Source organism: Triticum urartu, chromosome 5 (assembly GCF_003073215.2).
Source record: "Triticum urartu cultivar G1812 chromosome 5, Tu2.1, whole genome shotgun sequence".
Classification (NCBI taxonomy): domain Eukaryota; kingdom Viridiplantae; phylum Streptophyta; class Magnoliopsida; order Poales; family Poaceae; genus Triticum; species Triticum urartu.
Window position 1 is genome coordinate 94,967,663 of NC_053026.1, and position 12,787 is coordinate 94,980,449.

Below are 12,787 nucleotides of genomic sequence, written 5' to 3' on the forward strand. Positions count from 1 at the left end.
GGTTCTGGTGGACTAGGATGATGAGAGAAATTGCTCAATTTATTGCTAACTGTGACGTTTGTCGTCGCGTGAAGGCAGAGCATCAGAGACCTGCTGGCACTCTTCAACCTTTAGCTATTCCTGAGTGGAAATGGGATAAAGTTGGTATGGACTTCATCACCGGCTTTCCCAGGACCAAGAGAGGGAATAATGCTATCTTCGTAGTCATTGATCGTCTTTCCAAAGTGGCTCACTTCCTACCCGTTTGAGAGAGTATCACTGCTAGTCAGCTCGCTGACTTATATATTTCTCGAATAGTATCACTTCATGGTGTTCCACTAGAGATCAATTCAGACCATGGTAGTCTTTTCACTTCTCATTTCTGGGAGAGTTTCCAAACTGCCATGGGCACCCATCTTTCCTTCAGTACCGCTTTCCACCCTCAATCAAGTGGTCAGGTGGAAAGGGTCAACCAGATTCTTGAAGACATGCTTAGAGCTTGTGTTATCTCATTCGGTATGGATTGGGAGAAGTGTCTTCCCTTCGCCGAGTTTGCTTATAACAACAGCTACCAAACCAGCCTCAAGAAAGCTCCTTTTGAGATTCCGTATGGACGAAGATGTCGAACACCTTTGAACTGGTCAGAAACCGGCAAAAGACAATTCTTTGGACCGGATATGATCCAAGAGGCAGAAGAGCAAGTTCGCGTCATTCGTGAGAATTTGAAAACAGCCCAATCTCGTCAAAAGAGCCAGTATGACCGTCGTCATAAGGAAGTGGCTTATGAAGTTGGCGACAAGGTTTATCTTCGGGTTACTCCCTTGAAGGGTACCCCTCGTTTCGGTATCAAAGGAAAGTTGGCTCCTCGTTACATTGGTCCTTTTCGCATTCTCGCTAAACGAGGAGAGGTTGCCTACCAGTTGGAACTACCCCCACATCTTTCTCGAGTACATGATGTCTTCCACGTCTCTCAACGCAGGCGTTGCTTCTCGGATCCCATCCGCGGAGTGGACCACGAAACGCTTGATCTCCAAGATAACCTCACTTATCGAGAGTACCCTGCTTGCATCCTTGATCAAGCAGAGCGTGTCACCCGACGTCATAACATCAAGTTTCTCAAGGTTCAGTGGTCTCATCATTCCGAGAGAGAAGCTACTTGGGAGCGTGAACATCGTCTTCGACTGGAGTACCCCACTTTCTTTCCGCCAACTCCTGAATCTCGGGACGAGATTCTTCCGAGTGGGGGCGAGTTGTCACATCCCTAGTTCTGGTATGACCTAGGCTAGCCCTTCATGTGTGCATCATGTTTAAATTCCATTTAAATTTGAAATGAGGATTTGTGAAACCCTCAGAATCATCTCTGGAAATGACCCAAATAAAAAGTGCTCCAAAAGTCTCCAAGAAAATGTTCATGTTGCTCTCTGAAAATATTGGACAGAGATAAAAATCAAACCAATATTATTAGGAGCTCATAGATATTTATTTGGGCATTTGGATTTAATGAATAATTATTTGCTTTGGATATATATTTGTTATATATATAATATATGTCCAAAAATTATGTTAGTTGTTGAGGAGCTCTGGAATAATACCACTAGCTCCTGCAAAAATTGGCATAAGTAAATAAAATGATTCAGTATTTTATTAAATCCAAACAAATGTCAGAAAAATAGAAAACAGAAACAAAAATAAAAAAACAGAAAGCTTACCTGGCGCCTCAGCCGGCCCAGTGGTGCGGCCCAGTGGTGCGGCCCACTGGCCCAACCGCCAATCGTCGTCCTCCTGGCGACGACAGAAGGACAGGGGCACGCGCCGGCGCGCGCGGCCACGCAGCCGGCCGTGGCCACGTTCCCCGCCACCTCCTGCTTCTCCCTCTCGTCGCCTGGATCGCCCGCGCGTCGCCACGCACCCCCCCCCCCAAGCCTCTCTCACTCTCTCCCGTGCCATTCTCTCCTCCACCTCGCTCCCTCTCTCGCGGCCGAAATCGCCGTCGCCGCCGTCCATAGCCACCGTGGCCTCGGCCACTGCCGCACCTCCCCGACACGCTTCCCAGCTCCGCCGCGACCCCCTCTCCCTCCTCACCGAGCAAAGCAACCCGAGCGAGCTCCGCTTCATCCTCGGCGCCGTCATCTTCATCTCCGGCCGCCGGAGATCGTCCTCACCGCCCCGCCGACTCCAGCCTTCCCCGAGCTCCCCGACGACGCCCGCCGGTCCCCTGTGAGCCCCGCCGTCGTTCCCCCTACTCCCCTGCCCTTCTGCGCCCTCTAGCCCCTCTGTCGCACACCACCGAACTCCGGCCGCCGCCACGAGCCTCGCTCCGGCGAGCTCCACCGCCCCCGCAACCTCCCGTCGCCTCCGCCGGATGCGCATGAGCGCCAGGAACCCACAGAGCCCCTCCGCGCGGCGTTTAGTCACCGGAGGGCGAAATGCGAGGCCCTCCGCCGCGTCTGGCTCGCCGGCGTCAAGCCGCCGGTGGGGTTTGACCCCTTTGACCTCGCGGGCCCGTCAGGTGGGCCCCATGGGTCAGGTGATTAGCTTAAGGCTAATCACCATTTAACTAAACCTGATACTGACATGTGGGCCCGAGGCCACTAACTAAACTAGATTGGTTAGTTTAGACACTGACATATGGGTCCCACTGGTCAGGTTTGACCTGGACCGACCCGTTGACTCACTGATGTCACGCTGACGTCAGGCTGACGCAGTTATTCATTTTCTGGATTTAAGATTAATCAGGAAATTCCAGAAAATGATATAAACTTCAAAAATTCATAGTAATTCAACCGTAGCTCAGATTGAAATAATTTATATATGAAAAATTATCAGAAAAATTCAATCTATCCATCTGTACCACTTTCATGCATGAAAAATCAAGTTATACCTGCTGTATAGGTGAAACACTAAAATGGCATATATAAGAGCTTAATTTGGAATTGCATTTGAACCCTTGGTTCAAATGGACTTCATTCAATTTGAATACTAGTTGCATTAGCTCAAACAACATCACATACTCATGCCATGTTCATGCATCATAATGTTGCATATGCTTGTGTTTGATTTCCGACACCGTTCCTTCTCGATAGGTCCTGCTCCGGAAAGTGTTTGAGAGTACCTATCAGTGGAGCAGTGCCCCCTGTTGATCTACCAGGCAAGCAAACCCCCTTGTTCATTCCGACATGATCCCACTCTCTCGCTCCTGCTCTCTTTTATTGCATTAGGACAACGGCGAATCAACTGCTACTTTATGTTGTGGTAGTTGAACCCATTCCTTTGCATGACCTGTCATTGCCATAGTAAATAGTTGAAACCCACTAGCATGTGTAGGATCTAATTGAGCCATGTTGTGTTCTTGCCATGCCATGCCTGCTATTGCTTAGAGTTGTGTCAGGTCTGATTCATCGGGAATGAATTGGAGTGGTACGATATGTTCTGGTGCTGAGAGTTAAGCGTGTGAACACGATTTGGTAAAGGTAGCGGTGAGAGGCCATGTAGGAGTACATGGTGGGTTGTCTCACTGGAACCGTCCTTAAGCACTGAGTTCTGTGTATGTTGTCCAATGACTAAGCTACTACCACACATTGGGCTCCGGGCACTCCAAGCTCTCTCGACTTATTAACCAACTTGATCTCTGTCCAGGAGTTGCAATTAGTTTCTGGTGTTTGTAGGTAGTGTTAGTAGTCTACCAAGTGGCACCCGGCCAGGTGGGCTTGGGACAGACTAGGCACAAGTGGCACGGTGTACCAAGCGTAGATCCATCCGGCGAGGTGGGCTTGGGAACCCTGCACACATCGTTTGGGGCCGTGAGCGACACCCCGGCCGGATCTCCTTGCGGATGGAACCCGAATAGGCGATAAACCTGGACTAGAGTCTTGTGGTTAGTCAGGTCGTGGCCGACACCCTCGCCAGGCTTCCGCTTGAAGAGGTTGCCGAGGTACATGACGGGTACATGGTGATAAGTGGTGAGAGCATGTGTGAAGAAGTACACCCCTGCAGGGTTATCATGATCTATTCGAATAGCCGTGTCCTCGGTTACGGACTTCTTGGATGCTTACGTGGTACATAGACAACTTGAAGTGGATACTCTAAAATGCTCAAGACAAGTGTGAGTGCTATGGATGGCCTTCTCGTAAGAAGACGAGGATGAATCCATAGTAGTGTATTGATGTGGTGACTAGTGGACTCGTGTGCGCTGCCTCACCTCAAAGAAGTTTCTCGTTGCTGTAGAACAGGATAGCCACTGAGTCAAAGCTGGCTTGCTGCAACTAAACCCCACATTATCTTCTTGATACAAATGCATGTATGATAGGACCTGATGTAAGTCTTGCTGAGTATCCTTGTACTCACGTTTGCTTTATTTATGTTTTGCAGATGAGACATCTGTCTCACTAGTAGTACCACTTGGACTTCGACGAGTAGCTTGTACCTCAGCTACGATCTTGATCGGACGTTGTAGATAGTCAGGCTCACAGCCTTTTCTTTTGTAGTTGTTTGTACTCAGACATGTAATGCTTCCGCTTGTTGCTTGTATGCTCTGAATGATGGGTCATGTGACCCCTGTTTGTATTTATGCTATGTGGCTCTTCTAAGCCTTTATCTATATGAGATTGTGTTATGTTGTGATGCCATGTTGTACATCACATACTTGCATGTTATGCGTACGTGTGACGTGTATTGCTATGTGTGGGATCCGACAATCTAGTTGTTTGTCCTTGGCAGCCTCTCTTATGGGGAAAGGTAGTCTAGTGCTTCCTTGAGCCATAGTAGTCCTCTACAGCCCGGTTTACCGGAGTCCTGCTAGCCCAGCACTACTGCTTCGGAACACTCAGACTGGCCGGCATGTGATTCACTTCGTTCCTGTGTCTGTCCCTTCGGGGAAATGTCACGCGGTGACACCCGGAGTCCTGCTAGCCCAGTTGCTACAGCCCGGATTCACACGCTGCTGACCGACATGCTCGATGTTGTTTCATGTATGCCTGTCCCCGTAAGTTAGTGCCACTTTGGGTTCATGACTAGTCATGTCGGCCCAGGTTCTCTGTCATATGGATGCTAGCGACACTATCATATACGTGAGCCAAAAGGCGCAAACGATCCCGGGCCATGGTAAGGCGACACCCGTGGGAATACCGTGCGTGAGGCCGCAAAGTGATATGAGGTGTTACATGCTAGATCGGTGTGACTTAGAATCAGGGTCCCGACAAACGTCTGCTAACTAGAAGAACCGAGAAAAACCGACGAATCCAAAAAAACGGATCTAGGGTTTCTAAAAAGAAACCGAACGGTCTTTATAAAAAAACCGGCGGCGGGGCGCGGCGGCTACCTCCGGCGGGAAGGTCCGGCGAGGCGAGGCAGCGGCGGGGCGGCGGCGGCGGTGCTCGCCGGCGGCAGCTAGGCGGCGCGGGCGGCGGGGCTTGGCGGCGCGGGCGGCGGGGCTTGGTGGTGTGGTGTTGGGGCGGGGTGGCGGCGTATATAAAGGGCGGGGCAGGCGGCTTGGAGGAGGGGGCAAGGCGCGGCGGTGGAGAGGAGTCCGGCTCGGACTCCTAGTCCGAGGCGGAGGCGGCGGCGGCGGCGCGCGGAGGCGGCGGCGTGGCCTGGCGCCGAGGCGGCGGCGCGGCCTGGCACGGCTGGGCCTTAGGCCCAGCCGGCGCGGGAACTTTTTTTTAAATAATTTCGCCGACCGAAATAAAATCCTAAAAAATTAATAAAATCTAAAAATGCCAAAATAAATTTTTACCGTCTAAATAAAATATTTAGGACGAGTTGAACATTTTCTTGGCCCTAAAATGCAATTTTGAAAACGTGCAATTTTTCTAATGCAAATAAAATCCGAATAAAACCAAATAAAATCCAATAAATGATTTTAATATGTTTCCTCCGATATTTCAATTATTTTGGAGAAGTCATATTATCTCCACTCATTTGATTTAATATGAAATATTACTCGGAGAGAAAAAAATTATTAAAATCAAAATCCTCGTTTCATTATTTGATAAAAGTCAAATATGAAGACCGGAAAATCCCCAACTCTCTCTGTGGGTCCTTGAGTTGCTTAGGATTTCGAGGATTGCGAAACAGAAATGCAATAAATCATGATATGCATGGATGATCTATGTGTAACATTCCAAATTGAAAATTTGGGATGTTACACAAGCTCCCTTGCCACCTGACACTACTTCCCAAGCACTCTTGACACAAGACGAGTTGGCAAGATCAGATGAACCTTATGAGCTTCAACAACAAGTAGGTAGTTGCTGGAGTCAAGTTACAGTTGCATGCTTCTTTATATGTAGTCTCACAGTTTGATGTACACTAACACTTCCTATGTTTGTTGTTGGACTAGCACCTAGGCACAAGAGGAAACAAACATCAGGGATAATGCTCGATAGGTTAACTAAATCTAGAGGAGGAAGAATGGAGATCCGTTTTGAGGAAGGTTTAAAAAGGCCACGTGATGCTACAGAGTCAGCCAAGTTAGTATCAGAGGCAGCGGTTGCTATTAGGTGTCATGTACGTATCCTACCAACATGGATTCAGTACAGGAATGACAAAGACGAAACCCAGTTCAACATCTTCCTCGGCCATTTATCTGTAAGTATGGTTATGTATGGAAACTAGTAATATCGTCTTGCTCTGTCCAATACTTTCTAGGTTGCTGATAATGAGACTCCGATAATTTTCAACAGATGAGGTTCAAGTTGGATAGCCAAGATGATGCAACCAGACAAGCTTGCACCCATGTTTTCAAGTCTGCTCTGCGACAGTATCGGTATAACTTGAGGAAAACTCACTTTGAAGGCAAGGCTAACAGTGAACTTGCCCAAACATCTCCAGTGGAAAATATATCTGATGAAGACTGGAGAGGCCTCGTTAAACACTGGTCTGATCCGAAGTATCAGGTACATTATATATATGTCATCAGATCACATGTTGAAGTCCTATTTATGCATGTGCCACACAGATCTATCTTCTTGTAGGTGAAATGTTCAAAGAGGCCAACCGTACGAAAGTGAAATTCCAACAGACGACAGGATCTCGTAGCTATATTGCACACTGCGATGCTCTTGTAATTAGCTCCTGTTTCACTCTTTTCGTTGTACCATATTATCAGATCTATATTGACTTGTTCCAAATGCAGAGGAAAGCCCGCAAGGACCAAAAAGTACCTGAACCAAATGTTGTGGAAATCTTCAAGGACTGTCACACCAGCAAGAAGAAGGGCAAGACTACACCAGTCAAAGTCGATGTTGTAAGTTCTTAATCCTCATGCCTTTTAACTACTACTTACTCTGACTTGTGCCTTGAACTGCATGGTTTGCAGCCAATGTCTATTACCCTTTTCAATTTTATAGACAATTATCTTAGCGTATCATTGCACCTTACAAGGTTTAAAAGAGAGGAGTGATGTTCCTTTGATCTTGACCCGTAATCTAGTTCCGTGCTGGACTTGCCCACACAACGTTACAATTGCATGTTTGTCTGTTCTCAGTTGTTTGTGATATGAATGACGCCATACTATGCTTACCGTATTATAAACTTCGTCTCTTTATCCTTAGCCCTCAATACAATGTGAAGAAATAGACAATACATTAGCGATGGTACATGGTCATATGTTTGGAACCTGGTTTTATTATGTACTTTGCAATAAAATACAACTAATATTTTACATGGGTTCACCAGAATAAGTTCTGTATATAGACCGAAGCTATTTTGTTTGGTTTTGCTGCCTCCTTAATATCTTCTGTTCTGGTACTACTAATGTAAAACCTCAACTTTTCAGCGAGCTATGGAAAAAATGGTGGAACCGCCACCTTCTGAAGGTGGCGAGGCAACTATAACCGCAATGTCAGCTCTTGCTGCAGTGGGTCAGTACCTGTCCACTAACAGTGCCAAAAGCATGTACATGCGTAATACTGGGTTGGTTGTTAAGGCAATATCGTCCAAACTGCCTCATGATCAAGATATGCAAGCTCAAAGCAATGTTGTATCTGTGCTCCAGACACAAGTCCATTCCCTAACAGAGACCCTTTGTGAAACAAGGAGAAATATTACTCAATGTCGTCAAGACATGCATGGTTTTGAAACCAGACTATCGGACATTTGCTATGTTGTTCAGGAGCCTAGGGGAAATGAAGGCGAGGGTTATGGTGCTCCATCGGACAATACAGCATGAACATGTAACAGTCAGGTATAAAGTGATACACTGTTCATTACGGGCCAGTTTTACCACAGGGCATTAATGGGCCGAGGGTTACTAAGGGCCTCATATGGGCCGAAAGACGTCATGGGCCATACATGGGCCGAAAGTTAAAACGGGCTGGAATTATGTTGGACGGCCCAGATGACGCTACTGGGCCTAATTCAGATAGGCCGTAAACAGGCCCTAGGTTAGCGGGATGTAAATGGGTTATATGCGAACAGGTCGTTAACAGGCTTGTCGTGGGCCAGCCCGCCACCTTTTGACCAAGTCAAATGGGCCGGCCTTTTCATAGGAATGGGCCTCTGTTGGGCCATGCCACGTGTCGACTTTTACTCCATTAGCAGCTAACCAATCCATCCCCAGGATTATTTCTAACCCTGACGTCTCTATAACATGCAGGTTTGCTGAAAATTTGGTGTTGTGTATTATTATTTGTTGATTTCTGCGCATTGCCTACTGTAATCTTCCCTCCAGGTGAGTTAACTCCTAAAGCCTTTTCCAACGGTGTGCATGTTAATCCATTCTTATTCATGAAATCTTGGGAAATAAATGAGTGTGTGGCACCGGTATCAAAAAGAACTGTACCAACTGAAGGAGGAATGAGTAGTTTACCGATGACAACATCTGTAGCTTCTCCTAGTTGCTCTGAGTCACATAATTCAGCCTTGGTTGTCCTCCTACATGTCCTCCACGCCCAGCTCCTCTTGCTGAATAGTTCATAGGTCCGCCTTGTCCTCGCCCAGCTGGTGGACGATGCACTTGAGTTTGCTGCATAGGTGGCCTTGTAGGATTTGCGGAAGGAGAGGTGCAATTGAGCTTGTGGTGTCCTGGTCTCCCACAATTGAAGCAAAGTCCTGTGCCCGTCATACAATCTCGAGTAGCATGCCCTTTTCCACACTTCCCACATTTAGGAACAAAGGTTGGCTGAGTAGGAAATCTAGGCCGTGGTGGTGGCATATGAGGACGCACTGGTCCAGGCATCATAGGACATGGGTGATGCATCATGGGGTGTGGGTCTACCCTTGCTTTCTTCCTTCTTTCTTCACTTAGGTTGGCATGCTCATTCTCAAGTATGAAGGCCCTGTTGACAAGGTCTTGAAACTGGGTGATCCCATGAATCGAGAGGTGCATTTTCAGGAATGGATGCAGCCCCTCCATAAACTTTTCCACCTTCTTGGCTTCTGTATTCACATCATCCGGAGCATACCTTGCCAAATCATTAAACTGGTTTAGGTAGTCATTTATCCTCTTACTACCCTGAGTCAGATTGCGAAACTCCCTCCTTTTGATATCCATCTTTCCCTTTGGGATATGGGTCTGACGAAAATTCTCCTAAAACTCCTCCCAAGTGATAGGCTGATTATTTGCTCGGTTAAGGCTGAAATTTCTCCACCAAGCTGTTGCTGGTCTGGTTAGCTTGTGCGATGCGTATCTCACCTTCTCTTCATCTGAGCACCCACAGTTTCCAGATTGTGGTCTACTTCTAACAACCAGTCATCTGCCTCTAGTGGATCCACTGCCTTGGAGAATGTGGGTGGCTGAGTTTTCAGAAATTCTCCCAAGCTAACTCTTGCACCAGGTAGGTTTGCTCCTCCAGGAACTAGTCTTCTCAGTACTGCTTCGAGGAAGTGGTTCTGGTTCTCTTGGGACTCCCTTCGAGAATTCTCCATGAACTTAAGGACATCTCCCAGATTGCCTTCTCCACCCATAAGTCCAGAAGTTCCAGCATTGCCAACTTCTCGGTTGCTTGGAAGTTGCACCGGTCCAGCTAGAACACTTTGATCTTCTGAAGTTGGAGTACCCCCATGCTGATCATGGCCGCTTGATCCCAAACGAAAGACAAGGTCTTGCTCAGTCAAACCATTGTTATTCATCCTGCATTTTTTTTGTTCTTCTAGTTAGTTGGTTACTTCTTTGCATGATTATTGATTCAAATCAGCAAGTGATACATCTCTAACGTATCTATAATTTTTTATTGTTCCATGCTATTATATTATCAACTTTGGATGTTTATGGGCTTTATTATAAACTTTCATATTATTTTTGGGACTAACCTATTAACCTAGAGCCCAGTGCCAGTTTCTGTTTTTACCCTGTTTTACGGTTTCGAAGAAAAGGAAAATCAAACGGAGTCCAATTGACCTAAAACTTCACAGAACTCATTTTTGGAAGGAAAGAAGCCCAGAAGACTTGGAGTGCACGTCAGGGGATCTACGAGGAGGCCACGAGGCAGGGGGCGCGCCCACACCCCTAGGCACGCCCTCCACCCTCGTGGGCCCCTTGTGGCCCCCCTGACGTATTTCTTCCGCCTATATATCTCCATATACCCTAAAAACATCGGGGAGCACAATAGATCGGGAGTTCCGCCACCATAAGCCTCTGTAGCCACCGAAAGCCAATCTAGACCCATTCTGACACCCTGTCGGAGGGGGTAATCCCTCTCCGGTGGCCATCTTCATCATCCCGGTGCTCTCCATGACAAGGAGGGAGTAGTTCTCCCTCGGGGCTGAGGGTATGTACCAGTAGCTATGTGTTTGATCTCTCTCTCTCGTGTTCTTGAGGTGTTACGATCTTGATGAATCGCGATCTTTGCTATTATATTTGGATCCTATGATGTTTCTTCCCCCCTCTACTCTCTTGTAATGAATTGAGTTTCCCCTTTGAAGTTATCTTATTGGATTGAGTCTTTAAAGATTTGAGAACACTTGATGTATGTCTTGCCGTGCGTATCTGTGGTGACAATGGGATACCACGTGATTCACTTGATGTATGTTTTGGTGATCAACTTGCGGGTTCCGCCCATGAACCTATGCATAGGGGTTGGCACACGTTTTCGTCGTGATTCTCCGGTAGAAACTTTGGGGCACTCTTTGAGGTCGTATGTGTTGGTTGAGTAGATGAATCTGAGATTGTGTGACGCATATCGTATAATTATACCCACAGATACTTCAGGTGACATTGGAGTATCTAGGTGACATTAGGGTTTTGGTTGATTTGTGCCTTAAGGTGTTATTCTAGTACGAACTCTAGGGCTGTTTGTGACACTTATAGGAATAGCCCAACGGAGTGATTGGAAAGAATAACTTTGAGGTGGTTTCGTACCCTACCATAATCTCTTCGTTTGTTCTCCGCTATTAGTGACTTTGGAGTGACTCTTTGTTGCATGTTGAGGGATAGTTATGTGATCTAATTATGTTATTATTGTTGAGAGAACTTGCACTAGCGAAAGTATGAACCCTAGGCCTTGTTTCAACGCATTGCAATACCGTTTACGCTCACTTTTATCATTCGTTACCTTGCTGTTTTTATATTTTCAGATTACAAAAACTATTATCTACTATCCATATACCACTTGTATCACCATCTCTTCGCCGAACTAGTGCACCTATACAATTTACCATTATATTGGGTGTGTTGGGGACACAAGAGACTCTTTGTTATTTGGTTGCAGGGTTGCTTGAGAGAGACCATATTCATCCTACGCCTCCTACGGATTGATAAACCTTAGGTCAACCACTTGAGGAAAATTTGCTACTGTCCTACAAACCTCTGCACTTGGAGGCCCAACAACGTCTACAAGAAGAAGGTTGTGTAGTAGACATCAAGCTCTTTTCTGGCGCCGTTGCCGGGGAGGTGAGTGCTTGAAGGTATATCTTTAGATCTTGCAATCGAGTCTTTTAGTTTCTTGTTTTAGCACTAGTTTAGTTTATAAAAGAAAGCTACAAAAATATGGAATTGAGTTTGTCTCATACGCTTCATCTTTTTAATATCTTTCGTGAGTATGATGGAAAGGAAAATTGTGCTCAAGTGCTAGAAGAAGAAATCTATAAAATGTTTGGCACTAAATCTTTGAATGATGAGCATGATTGCAATGTTGTTAGTACGAATTCTTTGAATATCCATGATACTAATGATGATTGCACTAGTGATGATGTCTCCTATAAACACGTCAATTTTTGTGGAGTGCATTGGGTTTGTAAGTACACACCAAATAGGGAAGATAGATATTGCATGAGGCGTAAGTACTTAGAAACTAAAATGTTGCAAGAAAGGCTAGATGATTGTGCTGAAAATTTAAATTTTCTTAGCCATACATGTGAGCTTTGCAATGAACATGATCATTTCAATACCCAATGCAAATTGTTTCATGATCGTATTATGTCCAAAAATTCTGATGACTTGATTTCCCTTGCACATCATAATGAACTTAGTTTGCTCTTGGGTTATGAAGAAATGAAACGTATAACTAAGGATATTCCAAAAATTTCCCTTGATAGAGTTCTTCATTTTGATCTAGAGGAAATTTATATGTATTGTTCGGTGAATTGTATTGAAAATCCTTATATTGCCAACTACATAAAGAAAAGAAAACAAATAGAAGATGAAGAGAATACTAATTAAAGGGAAGAGACTTCCCAATATCCTCCTATTATTTCTTATGATGAATCAGGTAATGAGGAGGAGCCTCCTATTCAACGAATCTCATTAATAAGGAGCTCCAAAAAGAGGATTGAACCCACACATGATGTGGTGAAGAAGAAGAAAAGAAAAAGGAAGAGAGGTAAAAAGATATCTCTCCCAAATAGTGCTGCTCCTATTACTATTGTGCCTCAT